The following is a 22,009-nucleotide window of genomic DNA, read 5'->3' as shown; positions in this document are numbered from 1 at the left end:
TGGCTCGTAGGCCTAACACGGATTGACTTGGCTGGGTGAACGTACGTAAAGTTGGTTACTCAAAACTAAGCGCAACAAGTTGCTTGCTGCTAATAGACTAAGTTCTGAATTGCAATTAAACATGAAAATCTAAATTACTCTTCTTATCATAAAATGGTATATTTTATTTTAATATTTATGCCCCAACGCTATCACCCGCAAAGCTCTTTGGGGCCCCTATTCTAAAACTTTATTAGCACATCAACATCGTTTTCTTTTTGACAGTAACCGGTTTTCACAGCATAACCACTGTTATCAATTTGTTGTTTACCTTTGCTCTTTGTACGCCGTCGCGCTTTTACCATTTCGAGCGAGCTACGTTCGGGACGTGCTCGTCGCCGAAAACGACTGCGCGCTTCTTACACTGGTGTGCCGTTTTGCGCAGTAATCTTTTAAAGCTTCGCTTACACCGATTCAAACAGCGAGTGGCATCTGTTGCCTGACACTTCATTTTAACGCATGTTCTTGCCGTGCTAGAGACCTAAGATGGCGGCCAGGTTGATGTAAATGGACAGTATATAGAGCATGTACCAGCTAACCTGGGCCAAGCTAATTGAAAAAATGTGGTTGATCCCTCTTATATAGGAATCGGTATAGAACACGAAAGTGAAACGTGTCTTCACAGAAGTAGTGTAATGTTTATTGCACATTGATATATAATGTCTATGGGTGTTTTGTGGCTAAAGCGCCCTTAGGCGTTGATGCACCCACGCTGACGCCTGGTGGCACGTCTCCTCCATCACGACTACCAACGTCGATGACCATGAGCAACCGTCGTGCATATGGAAGCTGCACTACGCTGCACACGCTAGCACAACGCGAAAGACGAAGCACGTAACTGACACACTAATACAACGCGCAAGACAAAGCACGTAACTGAATCGTCACCGAGTCAAATCAGCGCGTACAGCGCGTCGTAATTGCAGCCTCCGCGATCAACTTCAGAAACATTTTCAGAGCTAATTGCGGAGGCCACGCTCCGCTGTGCTGAGTACGGTGAACGCCACCTAGGTGGCGTTGGTAGTGCTTCTTGATGCCAGCGTCCCTTCGAATGCTGGCATCGAGGCGTCGTAGTGCTGAGACCACCGAAGCGTTCACTGTCGGTGCGCGTTAGTGTCATAATGCAGTACTTCTCTTTTCTGCTCGTAGGCGGCGGCACCGCCCCGAGCAAGAGCGCGGGTACACGGAGGAGTGTTAGATATATAAGGCGCGTCTGTGTAGCTCTCTGCAAATGCGTTTGTGGCGCAATGGGTTAAACGCTCGGCGATCTATCGTCGCGGACCGAGAGGTCGTGGGTTCGATTTCCAGATTTTGCATGTTTGTGAAACTTTTTCTTCTGGTTTCTTTCTTTGTATTCTGTTCGTGTACATTGTAAGCTGACGTATTCCCGTGACGGAACTACGTCAGTGAAGTCTTGGTGGACCCCGGCATAAAACACTTTCGTGTTAAGAAAAAACAATGAGAAAACAAGATTGGACGATGAGACAAATAACACGAGATATCACGCCTGAAATATTTGTTTTAGCTCATAAAAAAAGCCGTGAGCACGTCGCAGATCGCGGGACAGCTGATCTTCTACTACGTAAGCAGAGATGACGTGAGAGATCGACGATGCTAAACACTATTTTGCGTTCATGCCAGCTAAAAAGCAGAGTTCGTAGTTAATATTACTGTAAATAACTGGAAATTAACTTAGTACTATCCGTCATAACACAAAAGCACTGATTTCGCCCTCTGCAGCGATTCGCTGGAACTTAAGAGCTTCCGGGCCCAACCAAAAACTGTTCTGTGCAAGCATGATGTCGCTGTTGATGTCAAGGGCCGACCGTCACGGTGGCACGGACATTTTGTTACGACGGGTTGTGCACAAAAAAAAAAGGATTGCCGTAGTCGAATGTGACAATGTACACACAAATAAAACTGCAAATAAAAATGGCTATATTTGGCTACGAAATTTTTTGCACTTATTTGTGGTTGGCTACATTTGGGCTACAACTTCTCTAGCTTTTGGCTACGCCGCCTCGTCGGACCTGGCAACACTAGAACCACCTCGTTCCACATAAATTCGTTGTGCTCGGTCATGCACATGCCACGCATGCTAACGAATAATTGACAATTACGAAATGATCATGAAGGCAATGAAAATTACTGTATGATGTCAAGGCGACGTCAATGATGTAATGATGACGATGACATAAAGACAATGGCATGACTACAATGTAATCGTTATGGTCAAAAGAAGACGGTAGAATAACGACGACCATGTAACAATTATGGCATTATGACGCAGGAGGGACGAGGGCGTCGTGACAACGATATGAAGCAGGTGCCAGATTTATGGCGATGATGTGACGATGACGGTGTAGCAAGGACGGTGTCACGCCGTCATCGGTGACCACACCAAAACGGGGACCATGCCAAAATTATTAAAATGATATGACTATACCACGAGGACAACCACGCCATGACGACAATGGGAATCACTACCACAAAACTGACGACAACCGAACAACTACTCGGACATCTAGACTACTTCTATATAGACGACGACGCAATGGTGACGGTCTGAAGACCATGGTATGACGACTAAGGTATGACGACGACTGCGTGACGACAACGTGATGGTGATAGTAGAACGATGCCAATATATTGACGATGATGGCATGACGACGGCGGTGTGACGAAGGGAATGACGTAGCTGGAATGACGAAAGCATGAAGACACTGTTATGTCGATTAAAAAGCAATTTCTATGATATGACGACTACGACGTGACGCCTATGAGGTGATGAATGTGGAATGATGACAACGGCGTGACTACAAAGGGTTGACGAATGTGGAATCACTATGACAAAATGACGACGACAGACTGATGATGTTGAAATAACGACGACCGCATAACAACGCAGGCGTGTTGGTGTTGGAGATCACATCCGCGCTTACGCGCATCTGCCATCGCGGGCAGCCTCGAATTGTGATTTCTGCGCAGTTTGTTTACATTGTGTTCAGTACCGACAATTGTCGGACACTGTAGCTAGGAGCCAGCGGCGATGACAATTGTACTACGATGACAGTGGGATCACGACAACAATTTCAATATGATGCACGCATTCCCCAAGAACTAACTGGCCCTACAGCAGCCAGCTGCAGCAGCAATTTGAAGTCGAGGCAAGAGGCAAGAAAAGCGTTGCTTTAGTACAAATCAGCGTTAACCAAAGGAAGACTTCAGTAGCCGCAAATTCACTAGCAATAAACGAATAGACTTATATACCCCTGCCGGAGTTGCCTTGGCTTGATAAGGGGGTCACTTATTCATTACTTACTACGGAGCTCGATGAACGCAAATAATTTGAAAGGCCAAGCAATAGTTACAAGAACTCAAAAGAGGACTGGGTCGTTTTCAGACTTCTCGAGGGACGATTGCCGAAGAATACTCACGTGTCACTGTATATGGACAACAGCTGTGACCTCATTAAGCGTTACTACTACTTTAGAGGGCCACAACCACATGCGCTTCAGTTATGTAAGCTACGTTTGGAAGGCTTTGAACGAGTGTCGAAACTAGGTGAAAGTTAAAAAGCGAGAAAGCGTAAACAGAGTGGTGCTTGGCGCTATAGCCCAGCGGCATTGGCGAGAGCACATTAGTTAAGCTCAACGCCTTTGTTTCCCCGTAACTTAAAGAACATCTGCTAGGCTAAATCGGCGTTTGCTCAATCCCGGCAAACGTAGCTCTTTTACAAGAATGCAGAAAGAAAGGTCTTAGTCCTTATTTAGCACTATTTGAATATTTCATAGCCAGCTGTGTAAGATAGTTCTGAATTTCTTCGACACTTTTGTTTATTCTGCGTGTCCTCAGAACCAAATATAGTGCTAGGACAGTACCGCGAAGATACAAAGTGAGACCTGACACAGAGAGACAGAGGAAAGAAACAGAAAAGGGAAAGATGTTAACCAGTAAAGCGCTTGTTAGGCTACACTACGCTGGTAGAATGCAGTAGGAGAATAGAGAGAACAAAAAAAAAAGTGGGCAACGGAAAACGGTGAATAGGTGCACACGCGGACAGCGCCACGCATTCAAAAGCGTCATTTTCAGAAAGCATAAAGGAGATTTTGTCTTGTGTCTATGTCTTTTTATACGTTTTTTTCCCCTTACGTAAGGAACGTTACGCTGAGACATCTAGCAGTGAAATATGTCGTTATATATTCGCAAACTAGACTAACATTTCCGCCAGCAGTGTATTCCCCGGGCCCTCTCGCCGACGTAAACTTCGCATGCGATTTCAGGACTCAGTCCTCATGGTCATCTCTACTCAACTTTCCTCGTAATTCACGACTTAGAACGGACTAAAAACAAAAGCAACATGAACCGCCGTTGTCATAGAACCGACATTTAGGAGGACGACACAATGTGAAGCTGAAAGAAGCCCTAATTTTTCATAGCTGTAGGGCATGCAGTTAAATCCTTGCAATTGCCCGAGTCGTCTTGTACCCGGGTTTCGCTGTCCTCTTTCACTTTCCTAAACATATACAAACAACGTGCACGTAAGCTTGTACTTGCCTTAGGCAACATCGTTCGTCTTTTACAACGACAGTGTCTGAGATCCTTTAGGCGTAGTGAGCTGGCGTCTTGGCTTCGCCCACAGTTGTATGCGCGCCCGCGCAAACATTGGAAGGTGCAAAAAGCGAGCTTAGAGAGTGCAGCCTTCATGCGAGCCTCATATTTTCTCAGTTATGGGCTGACGACTAGGCCATGACTATGGTCGTTTATGAAACAACGCGAAAGGAAGCCAAAGCGCTCACGGTAGGTCCGAAATGGCACTTTATGTCTTTCTGTGCTGTGATTCTGCGGCAGCAAATCTCACTGGAATAAAAACGTGCTCGTAACACATCCACTGAAACGAGCAGCTTGGGCTAAGACGTCTGCGGACTTGCAGAGAGAAATCCTTCCAATAATTCTAAACGGACGTAGATATCACGCTGGTGGTAGTTTGTGAAGTGAGTGCAATGTTTGCAAACATTTGGGGAATATAAGCCTGAATCCCAACAATGACCAGTGTACCTGGTCTTTTGCGCTGTTCTTGTTCACATAAATTGTTGTCGCATCGAGCGGATACCACCGGCTACTCGTCGCTGTAGGGAGATCGCTGTAGACAGCGAACATTTGCGAAGTTCCCAAAAGAGCAAGGAAAACACATAAGAGAGTATACGAGCACACACGCACACACACACACACACACACACACACACACACACACACACACACACACACACACACACACACACACACACACACACACACACACACACACACACACACACACACACACACACACACACACACACACACACACACACACACACACACACACACACACACCACACACACACACACACACACACACACACACACACACACACACACACACGCACGCACACGCACACGCACACACACACGCACACATTCAGTAGCTATAAGGACAGCTGTCTCTAAGGCATCCGGAGCAATTTCAATTATTTTCGTTATTAAATGGCACTGATGGGACCTCCGCTGCATGTTCATATTCGAACAGCACATGGCCTCGGTGCGCGCGATGTCATGATCTGCTTACTGTGATGAAACTAATGTAGAATGACCGTTATTCATCGTAATTTGATTGGTAGCGAATATTACTAACATTGACACGCATTAGTACCCTCACGCGGAGCGAATAGAGTGAAACTGAACAGTTTATGATTATTCGGATATGCACAAATATGATGCGTATTCAGCCACAAATAACGGAACTTAAAGAAAATAATGCAGGAGGTTAAGTGGCACAACTTATGCTCGTATTCCACAGCTCTGTACTGTTGCTCTGTCTGAGTACTACACTGCTCGATAGCAGTATACAAAGACAAAAGATTCGGAGACTAATGACTGACATTAGGCTTGCTTTCTGTTAAATAGAGACAGGCTTACACAAAGGAAGTAGAGGGTTCGTTACAAGCAGAACTAAGAAAAGGGCGATATGTGAAATGAAAAATTTGGAGGACGCTTAATCTTCGCTTTTAAGACTGGAACGCGATATTATTCAGAGATCCCTGGCTGCTTATATCAGGCTTGCCGGCAACTGCAGCTTTTTTTTTTTTTTCAACGTCGCCTCCGCACGACGCTTCCGAGGAGGCGAGCGCCATCTGGATGGTGTTTTTGGAAGGAAGAGAGTGCGGCGCGCCGCTGTATGAATTGTAAAAATGATGGAAAAGGGGCTTGTGTTTGAGTTTCCGCCGTAAGAGAATTATGTTTTCTCGTATATTCAACTTACATTCTGATGCTATCACGTCTGTAGGTTGTGGTTAAGTCGTACTTTATAATTTTTCTGACGTATTTATTGTGATAAATTCAATTTTGTTCACTAACGCCTTCCGCCACACGGAGGGCATGCGCGGTCGGGTTGGCTCGGGATGATGATTTCCACCAAAGACGCCGGCGAGCCCGCACCCACGCTGACACCGACGCTGGATTTTCTGCCACACGGGGCCGTTAACGCTATCGCAGTAATATACAAATGCAGCGAACAGAGGTGACGAGCGATGGGAGGATGGGTGAAGAGCGTTCCCCTGGCCTCTGCAATTCAATTCGGCTCATTTCCGTCCATTTACATTCTGTGTTGCTTTCGCTTCACTCTATACTCGACGACATGCCTAGCATTCAGGTGTTAAAAAATGGTGTCGTTGGCTACTGAAAACAGCACTTCGCAGCTACGTGAATTTCAGGCGATGTCGCTACTGCGCGGTCGAGGCTATGGTTACGCATACAGAGATGATGCTCATGGGGTGTTGGGAAGGAGGGTGTTGTGGTTGAACTGCTTTTGAGCAAAAAAAGAAACGATTTCTATCATTCGCTTCATCAAAAACTCACATAGCAAGCTAGAGAACGCGGCGCAACTACAGGAGGAAACGGGAAACACAGGTTTCATTCTCGCCCTTCAATCGACATTCCAGCAAGGTTTGCGGCCGAATGAACAGACGCGCTTGGCAGTGATCGCCGTTGTTCCGGTCAATAAAGGCATCTCTCATGGTGCGGTCGAAGCGTTGGTCGATCAACGCACTATAGCCAGTCCCCTCCCCCCCCCCCCCCGCCCTCATTCTTGTTCTCCCAGTCTTTTCCGAACATCAAAGGAACATTTTTGTTGCTTCATTTCCGGCAACACGCAGAGGATGATCATGCATCACTCGGCAGACAACGTGTCATCGTCTGGACTAGTCTTGTAATCTTTCATTCCGCCCTGTAACAAAAAGGCGTCAGGATAGTAACAAACATTCTTGGTGCCTAGGCATCCGCGAGTACTTATCACCGTTAGGTTGCTGTTGTCTCCTAATAATGTGTGCAGAGACAATTTTGAGCCATAGTGCTTCGGTGAAGAACTGACACAGCCTTAAAAGTTTTCAGTTGCATCTTTCTGTAGCACGTACTGCGTGCGGCACGTCCATGTTACACAATACAGGACCTCGCATGTGGTAAAAGGCTCCGACCAGCTTCATAGGCACTGGCGATATCATACGCCCTGCCGGTACGAGACCTTCGATCTGGGAACTTGTTTTCCACGACAGCTTCTAGCTCTTATTTGCAATAATATTACTCTTTGAATGATCCCTTGAATGCCTTGTCGGTTAGGCTTATAGAGGTGAAATTGCATATACCACAAAGTAAACCTCTTTAGTCGTAGGCATATGTTCTAAATCAACTCGTGAGTGTCTGCCAATAGTAATGTTTGAATGAATTGAACACGAATAGAAAAGTGTAATACGCGCCCCCATCGAACTGAAATCCAATACCAAACACAATTCTTATAGTTCTCCTTTAACATTCAGCTATGTTCACCAATATTCTAAAAGAATGATCATTCCTTAATACTGTAATACTGTTACAACGCTGGGAACAAGGTGGAAGAAGGGAACGAGCTGGTTTCGGAAGACAACAACGTTAGGGACTTGCCTGCGCTGCCTGTCTTTTGTAAATGTCAGCTGTAAATAGATTTCACTGTTACTTTAATCCTTGTGTCACATTTTGGTGGAGGTATTATCAAAGTTAGCTGGTTTGCCCATTTAGAAAGTTATTTAGAGGAAATTTTGCGGATTTCGGTTGTGTAATATTCATTTAGGTTGCACGTTATTAAGCTGTCAACCGGCTGGACTCGATACCATTTGCCGAAATGAAGATCCTTGGACCATGGCCGTACACGTCGATGGCACAGAAATTGACGAAAGCGTTGTTACAGTACCTCAACTCGGCCGGTCTTGGCGACCGTGTCTAGACTTGGTACGAGCCTTCAAATGTGCGTGCAACTGTGCTCTCTCGATTTCCTCTCTCTTTTCATCCCTATGCCCCCTTCCCCCACTGCAAGGTAGCAAACCGGACGTGCGTCTGGTTAACCTCCCTGCCTTTCCTTTTTTTCTATTTCTTTCTTTTCTATTTCTTTCGCGTTCAACCATCTTTCTTAAAGAAAGATGGTTGAACGCGAAGCTTTCCCCCATGTAAACTGAATCAAAGTCCATAGCCAACGACCACGCAACGAACCCAAGGAAGGAAGGAAAGAGTGGAGAAGGAAAGGCAGGGAGGTTAACCAGTTCAGCACAACCGGTTTGCTACCCTACACATGGGAGCGGGATGAGGGGGACTGAAAGATGGGGAGGAGAGAGAGAGAGCACATAGCACAGCACACACATCGTCAGTTACAGTTCGCCATTCTTGCGTGGTACGTGCCATCACTGTCACAGCCGCTTGTCCAGGCCCGTTTCTTTTAAAAACCGGAGTAGTCCCTTCGTCGCCTTCAGCTGCGATGTCTTTTGTCGACGACATGTGAGAATCACTTCAACTGACATTGGTCTGTTGTCAAGGTGCGCTAGAACGGACGCCAGGGACTGTCTCTGAACATTATATTCAGGCAGCGAATCCAATAAATGCTGAGCGACCCAATGCGATGCATATGTAATTTGATTGCTTGTTTAGGATTGTATTTTTTGAACGTTGAGCTGGTTGAACGTTGAGTGGTGAAATGAAGACACATTTCATTAAGTTGCATAACCTTTATTTTAGATCATGCAGCCGTTAGTTACACGCACACACTCACACTTCACGGACAATTCTACACTTGCACAGTATTGCCTTGTGATCGTTGCGGTATAGACGGTCAGAGGCTGTGTCGTTGCCGATACACGGGATCGGCCTTACGGGCACGATCGCGCTCGCGCTTACAAGTTCGCGTACGGGAGCTTCTTCTACCGTGCGCTGCACCTGCGGCCTACCCATGGTGATGGCCGGGAATGCATTGCGTGACGCTCGTAATGCAATGCAGATATATACAGTTCGTCTGGGTACCATGACGTTGCAGTTGCCATTGCTCTTGTCGGTACAACTGCGAATAGTAAACTGTAGTGTTCTACGATACGTATGTCGTGCGCCGTTGTTGTATTGTGTGCGCAGATGCGCAGATAGTTCCATTGTGTAAGTTGGGTTTCCTGCAGTGCGTTTTCGGTGCTGACGGACGAATCAGTGGACATAGAAAGCTTACGTGGTTTGCTCGCGTCAGGGTCCTTGAGAGAGTACGAAGAATTGTTATCTTTTTGGCAAAGTCTTGATCCCTAAGTAAGATAAGTTGGACCACGGCGCAAAATTTAATGTTTTATGCGTACGGCCCCCTTAATAAATTTTACGGGACTTTTCTCCAAGTTTGGATTGATTGATCACAGTTGATGATTCAGTGTGAAATTTAGTCTCAGTTTGTCTATTTTTTGTCATCGGTGTCACATTTACATAACAGATTTTTTTACAGAAAGAGGGCCCACTGTTAGAAACTGCAACTGGACCTCTTGTTCTAAGTTAAAAAATATATATTTATAAAAAAGTCACTATTTGCGTTTGCAAGGCAAAAAAGAAGAGGCTGTATGAGGTATTCGATGTTGATAGAGTACAACCTTGCGCGAAAACTGACACATAATGATCATCCCCAGGACATAACATAAAGCAAATAATTTGGCGACACTTCACTGAATAACGACTGGAAGCTCTAGTAATCAGTGACGTTGATTTTAACTTTGTACCCTCAAGGTCCGGCATGAAACGCTTGATGAATTACATTTCGTGGCGCGATGATCTCCCACTTAAGCTTGAGTTAAATGAAGCTTCTTGTACTAGAAAAAAAAACTGATTGCTGAAAGCGCACTGGAAAACCTAAGAGCTTACCCAGCCCTACCGGGCGCTAGTGCTTACGCGCCGGCTACGTCCGTCATCGAAGTCGTGTTCAAGTAGCGAGACACTTTGATTGTAGAAGGAAAAGCCATATGGACTGTCACATGATAGAAAACATGGCTTCGACAGCAGCTGCGCTGCAAAGGCTTGCCGCACGGATAATCAAATTTTCAACGTCAGCGTTCGCATCCCCAATAAGAATGGTAGCAATAGAAGATGGCCTTGAGATTATATACTTATTGTCGGCTTATTAACAAGGAGACCAGTTTGTTACCATTATGGATGCCTCGAAGTGATGAGACCATTAATGAAACAAGTGGTTGTCAGTGGCTCTCTTGCATCGACTTGTGTAAGAACTACTGCCAGGTACCACAAGTGGAAAAATTACCAAAGTACACAAAATTTGTGGCGCCATTTGAAGCCCACGAGTACAAAAGGCTGAATATTTGCTTGGTGTATTTATGTGCCTGGTTTCAGAAGGTAATGACTCAAGTACTCGAACATATTACTGGGCATTCTTTCAACATATAGAATATCATTGTTTACTCTTGAACGAAGGACGACCATGAACTGTGCCTGAGGGAGAAGGGGAGGTGAATGCTTTTGAAGCCGCTAGACAACACCATAACAATGCCTACACTGCTGGCATTGGCTACAGTCCTTCCTATGCCTCATGCTAAAGCAGTCCGTGGCGGCGAGCGGACTGGCTGCTGAGAATCGTCGGCCGTATTATGCTACAGGAACACCCCAAAACAGAAGAGGAACAAGAGCTGCTTTGAAGCAAGACATCATACGAAGATATTGAAGCCAGCAACTTCGTCGTTGCGCGTAAAACAATTGGAAGGCTCCAAGTAATGTTTCACTGGCCAATACATGATGACAAAAACCGTCATCAGGCAGTATGGTGTCCTAAAAATCATATACTCTGAAGGGCAAGACGGGAGTCAAGCGCCAGTCGAAACCTAGTTCCGTCTTACCCCAGGACGGGCAAGCATGAAAGCTGCGGAGACAATGAAGTACCGCCAAGCCAACAGGCATCGCGCCAGGTGGGGAAGAAAAGGTTCAGCAATAAATGGCTGGTCATACTGAGCACCTTTTCACATGTCTTTGCGAGCATTTCTTCTTTCTTCCATAGGTTCCCTTCGTCAACGCAATGCATAGTAACTTTTACTTCAATTGTATGAGACTTTCCTTTTACCCCCGCATTCTTTAATTGTTTCCTCATGTAGTGCTGTAACAACGCTCTTGTACGCTCCTTCTGAGCAAAAAAAGAAAACAAGAAAGAGAAGAGGAAATAAAGCTCAATAAGTAAATAGGATGGCACAGTTCATGATTCTCAATGCGACTATTACACATAATTTTTGTATAAATGTTTACATCATGCGACTGAGAGTACAGCACAGACTACTTAGATCGGAGTCGTTAACATTTCTACACGGCGCAAGTGCGTTAATGTTGTGTTTCCCAACAGTTGTGCAATTTTCTACAGACCTTTTGCACAGGATGTCTATTTAACAGAGAATTTTCGGAACTGTTATACAAAAAGCTATTTACTCGCGTTACCACGTAAGCAAACAAGCAACGAGAAACGCTCGAAATTCTACTTCCACCACGCACGCAGAATAGAAGGCGGCAACGCTGAACATTATAATGTTTTCAGTTATCTTTTCTACATTTCGAGACCTTCTCTCTAGAATAAAAAATATCGCTTCCTCAAAATACAAACAAAAAAAAACAAAAAAAAAACGGAAGAGTACCATTGTGTTAGCGCAGTATTTTTTTTTCTTACAACCAGCGAGTAGAAACAGAGCATAGCAGATATGCTGATGAACTGGAACAGGCATAGAAATTTGCAAGCATCTCTCGCCTAATTTTGGCAAAGGCATATAGTAGGCGCAGACGTGATAAGGGAAAGTTTTGCGCGATATATGCCGTGGCTGCAAATTGGTAATTTTGTCGCCCATATATTCTTTTTTTGGTCCGGGACCTCGCACTCTCAATCTAATCTTGCGACAAGTGCATGTTTCTTCTTCATCTTTTTTTCTTTTTTTTAACTCGTCCTTTCCTCGGGCACACACGATTCTCCCGTGTTTCCGCATAAGTGGCTCCGGCCAGCCTCTGGTCGCCTCGGCCTGAGCAGTTGTAGCGAGATGAGGGAGAACCAGAAAAGTAGATTCCATTCTTTTCTGTGACATTCTCTGTCCGTCATTTTAAATTTACACTTTGGCTTTATGAACTTTATGAACGGAAGTTGTACTTCTTGTAAAGCTGCTTGGCTGTTTTCATCATGCTTGGCATCATCTTCCCGCTCTCTTGCTTTTGGTTTTCGTTTATTCCGACTAGCCGACTTCTGCCGACGATGCCCGTAGATTTGCATCTGCTCAGAATAAGGGCAGACGATACGCTGCTTTTCTTACTTTTTTCTGTTGGTTTACTTGATGGAGTAAGAACAGCGAAGTTCATCTTGTATAAAACGGAAAGGATTCATTTTCATTGCTTGTACTTTATTTTTTCTACCCTGCAGTATCTTTCATCGCCGTTTGCAGGAGGGCAAGAATTTGATAAATGCGAGCTGTGAGCAGCTCAGTACAGAAGAAAGAGCATTATATATAAGAATGAAACTGGCAGCCTGCACATTTGGTTGTGTACACCGCCCGGATGTAAGCTGTTTAGGTAGCGCCTAATAAATGTCTGTTAGGCCTGTTTATTCAGTACTACTTGCCTCTATATCAAAACATAGAACTAAAAATTGGCAAAACTGGTTTCTCCACAATAATCATAGCCTTCTGGAGCAGCACGCTTTTGTAAATTATTTCGTTTCTCCAGTTCATAAAAGCGCCACCTCTAAGTTATCTTAATGCACACATTTCGTTTGCATATTTTATGGACTTGCTTAAAGTGGTGCTGCGTTATGTTCATTCTGTTGCCTCATCTACATATAGCTTGATTTAGAGCCGTATTACTACAACCCATATCATGAGCTATCATTTCCTCTTCCTCCAAAGGCTGAACATCCCCAAACCACTAAAATTACTTTTGTAAGGTGACACATGAAAGTTGCGGGTAAAAAACAGTGCTTCAACTTAAAAAGCGCAGATTATCTTATCGGAAATAAACTGCGACATTCACGTCATGTGAAAGTAGTCGTGGAAGTCTTAAATGGAGACCTGATAGCCATGTTTCCTACATCAATCAAAAAACTTTGCAGCCCAGTCTTGAAACGTCCGTGATGCTCATCACGTTGAACCCAGTACGAGGCGAGAAGGTGGACACAAGACTAGCTTGTCAAGTTTAAACGTAAAAATGTCAATTAAGTGCACTGTAGAGTTATAAACAAGAGGCGGAGCCAAGGTACCCACGGGCCTCCCACGCGACATGTGGTAGAAGTAATGGAAATAGCGTGTGGAATGTGAACGAAATCCTTCGCAGCGTCCTTTCAAACGTCGAACTATGCGCTAAATATTTCTTCCTAAATTTCACTGTACAAGAGAAAGATTATCTCGCATTGAATTTTGTTGCGCATTTAATTTTGATTCAAACATATTCTGAAATGACAACAAAGATAGGTAAGAAGACGTTACAGTAAAGTAACAGGGCGCATTTTTGCCCTCTCGCATCCACGCTCACACCCACACAGGCATACACTCAAGAACACCTCCCACGCACAGCGCTCACTATATCGACTGTTTATTAAGCGAATAGAACCCATATTTATTCAGGTACACGTATGCCTATAGTGACCAACATTAAAGCCAGAAATATAAATTGCGCCATGGGAGCAGTATAATCTATTCCACTATCCTACGGGAAAGCGTACGTAGGTCAAAAGAGATCTTTTAATTACCAGTGAAGGTAGCATGCGCTAAAAATAAAGAAAAAAGAGGACAAGTATGCGCATCTCTGCGTGTACGTTGCATCCTGTGGTTGTGAGCTACCATTTTCTGATACGCAGGTTCTCGTAAAAGTAACGGCTACGTTGAGATGGACTAGCAGTACCATTGCGGCCATGTCTAACGACAAAAGAAATTCCTCCACAGTTGTCTGCCCAGGTGAACCATGTCTCTGAACAAGGTTAATAGGTCTCTCTCATCAGACAAACAACAAGCGTTGGTTCGCATCCTCTGCAAACATGCGTGCGTATTCGAACACATGTTCGAATACGCACACATGTTCATATAGTTAGAACAGCGTAGCCACCAAGTTTCGGTTCCATTTTCGCGCACTCGCCATGTGATTGATCCCGGATCCGATTATACGATCCGACAACTCACTCGTCGGCCAATGTAGCGTCCCAATGTAGCAACACACACACGTATATGTATATATATATATATATATATATATATATATATATAGAGAGAGAGAGAGAGAGAGAAATGAGAGCACAACTTCGCGGTTATCTTAGGTTATACACCCAACAGTTTCGGTCCGTGGACCGACCTTTTTGTGGTGCATTGCAAAATCTATATATATATATATATATATATATATATATATATATACCAGAAAAAAACGATTCTGGGTCCGGGTAAATATTCACAGTGAAGTAGACGCACGTATGAAGCGGTTTATTGACGTTTCGGCCGGGGTCCGGCCTTCATCAGAAGAATGATGAAGGCCGGACCCCGGCCGAAACGTCAATAAATCGCTTCATACGCGCGTCTACTTCACTGTATATATATATATATATATATATATATATATATATATAAACTGGGTGTTCAAAATGAAGCTTTACGGCATTGTTTTTATTCAGCTGTGGCTGGTGGCTGTTAGCGTAATTCTTATCATTGAGCTCGATTATTCGAAATTTCTATGGCATAATTCTTATTGTTGAGCTGGGTTTTAGAAGAGGCGGACATTAGTAGCACGAGAAATCGAAACAACTATTCAACTACTCAACAAAAATTCAACAATTAACTTCTTTGTTAATTATTTTACGACACATATTGCAATTTACGAATTATAGCGGGGATCTTGTCAGGCGTATTCACTCGGAATGAATTTCCAGGATGACACCAGTTTGGACATATGCGCCATCAAACTCGCCGTTGTACCAAAATGCGCCATCAAACTTAATTTTGTACCAAAATGCTGTTTTATACATTGAAGCACAAAAGTAACTGGAACGACCATGTATTTCGTCCCACAGTTTGGGAAATTATATCTCGAAACTGGTGTCATCCTTGAAATTCATTTCAAGTGGATGCGTCTTCCAAACTGACTGGCTACAATTTGTAAATTTCAATATGTGTCGTAAAGTAATTAACTAAGAAGTTCGTTAGTCAGTTTTTACTAATTAGTTGAATATGTGTATCGATTTCTCTTGCTACTAATGTCCGCCTCTTCGAATAACCCTGCTCAACAATAAGAATTATGCTACCCGCCACAGGCGATTTTTAAAAATTCCGTAAAACTAAATTTTGAACATCCATGTATATATACTGCATATGTATATATATATATATGTGTGTGTGTGTGTGTGTGATTGCTTCACAAAGGTACCGCAAACAGTGAAGTAAGCACAAGCTTTGATATAAAAGATATGCATAACCGAAGTTGAGATTCATCATAAGCTGAACATGGTAAATTTAGTAGTAAAACATTTTCCCAACCGTGTCAAGAAAAGTTAGCAATACTGAATGAAAAATAGAAGCGCCATGTCAAATTCTGCGTTGACTAGCGATTATAAGATTTTTCAAATGCATAGAAATTTTTGTCACCTTTGCGTAGTTTTACATTGTCAATACATTCCAGCCATCTTCACTGAACTAATGCGTTTATGTTAATGTGAAGAAATCCTGCAATTTCATATTTTGGATGTATAAAGAAAACACATACTGTTTTGTCATATTTTTTGCTAAAGAATGCAGTTATTGGTAATTCATGGATTAGATGAGGTCGATATTACTGGGAAATCAATGGGAAACGCTTCAATGGAAAAATGTGTAGGAAGTTGCAACGTCGCATTGATGCAAGACATAAGGTAATACATTTTTATGTTCTCACTACTATAGAAGAAATAGCTCGCTTAAAAGCAACGCTATTTGGTAAGCATTAATTATTGTCCTCATTAGCCACTGTCAACGTGCCTTCTGCATATTGAGCTGCATTCTTAAGCGCAGCTCTTAGGGGCCCGTTCCTACGTTGAGCCTCAGCGGCCCTCGGCGTAACCGAGCGAACGAGCACAGCGAAGGATGAAAGAGCGAACGCGGAGCGCAGCGGGGGATGAAAGGCGGCGATAACAAAGAGAGCACGAGGGGGAAAGCGGAGGAGGAGAGAATGGCGAAAGGGTAAGGAGGAAACTGGAGCGCCACACGAGACGTGTTCCACGGCTGCTAACAGGCATGCGGCGAGCGCATCCACCGATACTATATATGGAAAGAAAGCGCTGACGTGGTCTTCGGACCGACTGCGCATGCGCTACTTCCCCTGCACCGCCGCCGCTAGAAAATGCGCTCCGCACGAGCCATGCGTCCCCGTGTTTCGCTTTCTTTCTGAACAGTGAGTGACGTAACCGGTGGAAATGCTTCGTCTGCCGCTCCTGCTAAACGAGCTGCCCGAACATAGGATCAGCTCCATCGCCGAGAGGACCCTGCCGTTCAGAATCAAATTCTTTGTCACAATATATCACGAATTCAAAACACCTGAACAGCTGCGCTCAAAATCTGCATGATGAAGTATTTTAATCGTCGGTGAATTTTTAAAATTTTAACTAATTACATGCTGGCTAGAAAATTTGTTCACGTATAGGCTCAATATTAGCTTTATGTGAGTGAAGAACATGCTCCATCCCGAATATTGTCAACAGACAGTGCAAAACAAGAAACAACGTGTTCTCCTAACATGCTGTTGGGACACCTCTTATTATGCGTTTTGACATTCATGTTAGTTTTTTTTACTCAAAACGACAGCACGCTTTAGTATAAGATAGCAACCGTAGCTGATGCCATGACGCATAACTTAGATATGTGAGGTATAGAGCAAACAAATGAATAAACATTCTAGAGCATTTCACGATTTATAAAATAAAAAATCAAGAAAGAAAGAAGAGTGCATATTCTTGACATTGGCCATTCGCAGGTAGCGGCTGATGGCTGGCTCGTCGTGTAGTCTACGAAATCTACAATGGTTCACTTAGGTAACTGTGGTTTGCTGTCAGCTTAATCAGTCAGATACTCTCGTAATTGTTCTTTTTGGGGGTTTCTTTTTGTTTCTTTGTTGCAAATGTATCTAGTATTTTAGTTTGATATTAGGCTATTCTGTTTAGCATCTGTTTCATCATTGATCAACAAAAATTATGTTTCCTTTGATTTGATTTTCCTTTACAACATGGTTCAAAGGGGTTCTTTTTGAGAATAGTTTCTAGTGCTACGTGCATGCGATGAAATGACTTGTTGAAAAGAGAAATAGGGTGCGATATCCTTTCATAAAGCCAAGAAAAAAATTATGAACAGTGAAGTTTGGAGGAAGCAGTCATCGTTCATCAAAGAAAGCAAAACAATATTTAAGTAGTACCGCAACAAGCGCACAAGTGTTAGCAGAATAAAACAATTGAAAAATAAGGAAAACTGAGTGATCGACCACGACAGTGGATCACAGTTGGACTCTGCGCTGCAAAGAACTTGGAAAAATGCGTAAGTCTGCGAGAAGGCAAACTAACGTAGGGCTGGCAAGACTCAATACCGTAATTTTCTGGACAAGGCTATGCATAAAACATGGGATCTAAGACGCCTAGACATGGACAGACAGCGGCCCGAGATCTCTATGGTTTTGTGCTGGCTCATCCCATTCGCCAATGTCACAAAGACACCAGCAAAAAGTAATTCCCGCTCGGCATTGACTGATGGCTACAGGGAGGACTTCGGAAGAGAAAATCATTCCGGGAAGAAGCACTGAGGTGAGCCTTAGAAATTGAAGATTTGCTCATCAGCCTTCTGCACCGACAAAAAGTCTACTTGTGTTTGAGGATCATACAGGTTGACTGATAAAAAAGTATTGCGACCATATTAACAAAATACCGAATGAAGAGGTTTCCACTCAACGCCATATTGGTGCGAAGTGGATGGAGAAAACTAGAAAAAGAATACTGTAGAGTTGTGATTGACCTTGTAGAAGAACAGCTAAAGTTTCAGCAAATCTTTTTTCTTTCGTGTACCTGCATTATTGATTCTGAATAGCCTAAATAAAGCACACATTTCAGGGCTTCACTCACTTTTGACTCGGGACCCGGCTCCAATTGCCTGGAAATTTAATCACGATGTAGTATGTCGAACATTTATGTGACCAAGCATATGTACTTTTTCTGAATCGATTGTCATTTTCTGAGGATATATCACATTGACATAACAATTGTCCTTACATTGCTTCGGAACGTAACATCTTCTACTATATTGAGCATATCGTCACGTGTACTTCTTTATATTTCTCCGGTGACCGCCTTTCATCGGCTAACAGATGTTAAACGTAATCGCTCGGTGCAGGACACGCCTGCATATATCGGAAGTTTCTAGACTGTTATAGATACTTCTCTCAGTTGTCTGTCATCACCGAACCTTGCGTAATCTGATTGTATGCACCACGCAAATTCTGTAATATATTCTGGAAGGCACACGGGCACCAGTGATTACGCTGGAATCTGCGACGAGTTATGTAAGAAGGTTGACGCGCTTGAGCCGCTGATCAGATTTTCGACGATCGCCGACTGTGCTGACGGCCATCCTTTTTCTTTGAGAGTAACCTGATTTTCTGGGCACAGGTTCGCCCAATAAGGAGTTAGTTTTGTTATTCATAGTTCTTATTGCGCTCTTATTACGTTATTATTACGTTATTATCACGTCATTCACAGTTTACTTATTCACCGTCACCATACAGCGTGACATCTGGCGAAGGTGCTTCGCTGCGTAATGAAAACCTCCTGATTTACTTTACAAACCCATACTTTACGCGTTTTTGAATCCAAAACAAGGACAACTCGGCGCCGTTTCTCCTCGCCGCTGGAAGCTTTACCTGAAGCCGTGTTGCCCTTGCCCCTCAGCCTTGCCTCACCCATCACTTTTTTGTTGACTTCAGCTGTCGGCACTTAAGTGGACAGTCCTTGCCGCCTACGAGCAGAAAAGAGAAGTACTGCATTATGACACTAACGCGCACCGACAGTGAACGCTTCGGTGGTCTCAGCACTACGACGCCTCGATGCCAGCATTCGAAGGGACGCTGGCATCAAGAAGCACTACCAACGCCACCTAGGTGGCGTTCACCGTACTCAGCACAGCGGAGCGTGGCCTCCGCAATTAGCTCTGAAAATGTTTCTGAAGTTGATCGCGGAGGCTGCAATTACGACGCGCTGTACGCGCTGATTTGACTTGGTGACGATTCAGTTACGTGCTTTGTCTTGCGCGTTGTATTAGTGTGTCAGTTACGTGATTCGTCTTTCGCGTTGTGCTAGCGTGTGCAGCGTAGTGCAGCTTCCATATGCACGACGGTTGCTCGTGGTCATCGACGTTGGTAGTCGTGATGGAGGAGACGTGCCACCAGGCGTCAGCGTGGGTGCATCAACGCCTAAGGGCGCTTTAGCTACAAAACACCAATAGACATTATATATCAATGTGCAATAAACATTACACTACTTCTGTGAAGACACGTTTCACTTTCGTGTTCTATACCGATTCCTATATAAGAGGGATCAACCACATTTTTGTTGACTTCAGCTGTCGGCACTTAAGTGGCAGTCCATTCGTGGCCATCACTGACTTGTTTTCGACTTCCTGTCCTGTCCTCGCTTCGGAGCCAACCGCATAAGCGTTGCTCGCATCAAAGCGTCACCATTGCTTTGCGAAATGGCGGCGCTGACCTTCATTTCTACGATGGCTAGGATATCTTCTGCCACATTCCTCTGCTTCTGCTCGCTATTGAGTTCCGTTTCTATTTTCCCAATTCGCTTCACTAGCTTATCCTTCGGGTTTAGACGGCCTTGTCGCGATAGTAGCTCACGAACCCTACAAATAATACCTACCCCATTTGTCTGGCCTACCGACTCAAACGGCGTTTTTCCAAAGGGTAGGGACGCGCTCACTCCGCATAACGCCCGCCTGCTAATCACTGTCTTGCAGTAACAAGGCATCGTATAAAGATAATCCTACTTGTAGGAAAAGAATTATTTAAAAATGCTTTTTTTCGTTACCTAACTAAGGCTATCGCTCAAAAATACAAGAGAAAAGAAAAGCAAGAAATTAACTAGACGACTTGTTTAATTAAGACTTCTAGTAAAGCAATCGTCCCGTGCACTTCCTTGACGGTTGACCACGTTGTTACGATAATCATTTGTTGCGGTGACCTGGACTCCGTTATACGTCTTTAGGTTACGTTTTCCGTGACGCTGGGAGCGATGTTACCTGTCATAATTATATCATAGCTTAAGATATGCTAGCGTAGCGAGCAAGAAAAAAAAGTTTGAAACCTGTGTTATCTCGCCGGAATGGCCTCCTTTTTGATATTGGCAGGTCGGGTTTTCCAGGTCGCCTCATGTGAAAACACTCGCTTCCGCGATGGCTGTTCTTTTTCAAGTCTTAATGGTCGCTGCGGAAATACATTGCTTCTGATATAAAACCGAAAACGGTCCAATGTTTCAAGGTGACAGGAGTCACAGGTGTTAGGACGGAAAGCTGGGAATGCCATAACGATGAAGTCGAAAGGCATAAACTAGTCGTTGCGGTTGATTCAGGCTGGGGATGTAGCAATGTAGACAGCGTATGTGGCAATATTGACACTGCTCCAGAGGAAAATAATTAGAGGGCCTCTTTTTCTATCCATCAATGACGTCTTGTTCCGACAGGAACCGAAAGCATCGTGCAGTTTACAAAGGTAGGGACTGAAACATGTCGGATAAATTGTCTCAAGTTCGGCCACAGAGTCGTGGCCCGTGGTGATTGACAAGCTCTACTAAAGGCTAAATTCAAGCCAATAAAACATGATGAGAGCCAAGAAGCGTTGACTTGAGTATGGACAGGGATGCCTCAGCGTCGGGCGAGCATCAAGTGACCGTCCTTATCAAAGCGGCAATCGCGCTAGCTTTATGATCGTCCGACAGTGAGGTACCAGCAGTCACGTCACACATGGATGACCCTCTAATAACCGCGTTACAGGTGCGCTCTTCGGATGTCCAGTTTCGTTTTTCTGCGCTAAGATCAGCCGGAAATAGTTATCCTGCAAAAATTAGCAGCATAAACTTTTTAAACGGTTATGAACTCCTTTGATGGCGCGCTTCAAGCCTTGCATTAGTACCCTTCGCATGGCTCTGCATTTTAGGAAGATAGTTACTGTAATTTGCATACTTACTTTTCCAACCATTACATCAATATACTCGTGTATCCAAATGAATTCATGTGGTGTAAAAGTAATCCATAAAAAACTATACTACTCTACTTCAGTAATTTTAAGCGATTTCGAGCGCATTTCGTGAAAGACCCGGTTTGGGACGTGTATGTCACCTTGCGCTGAATAATACACTTTTAGAAGAGAATAAACAAGAGAAAGGAAATTTTCAGCGAAGGCATAATCCTTTGTATTTAAGTGTTCAGTGTATGTATTTCTGTGTGCGAAGTTCATACATCTACGACAAATAACTAGACATGGAGCCATACTCTATACCGCAGCTATTTCAAAAGAGGGCTCAACTCTTTGCCGCTCTTGATTGCTTGACTCCACAAAGGCCCTCTAGTGTTTCCCGTTAGGAAATCGGTAAACA

Source organism: Dermacentor silvarum, chromosome 4, assembly GCF_013339745.2.
Source record: "Dermacentor silvarum isolate Dsil-2018 chromosome 4, BIME_Dsil_1.4, whole genome shotgun sequence".
NCBI lineage: Eukaryota > Metazoa > Arthropoda > Arachnida > Ixodida > Ixodidae > Dermacentor > Dermacentor silvarum.
The sequence above is the reverse complement of the archived record's forward strand: the minus strand, read 5'-3'. Positions refer to the sequence as shown.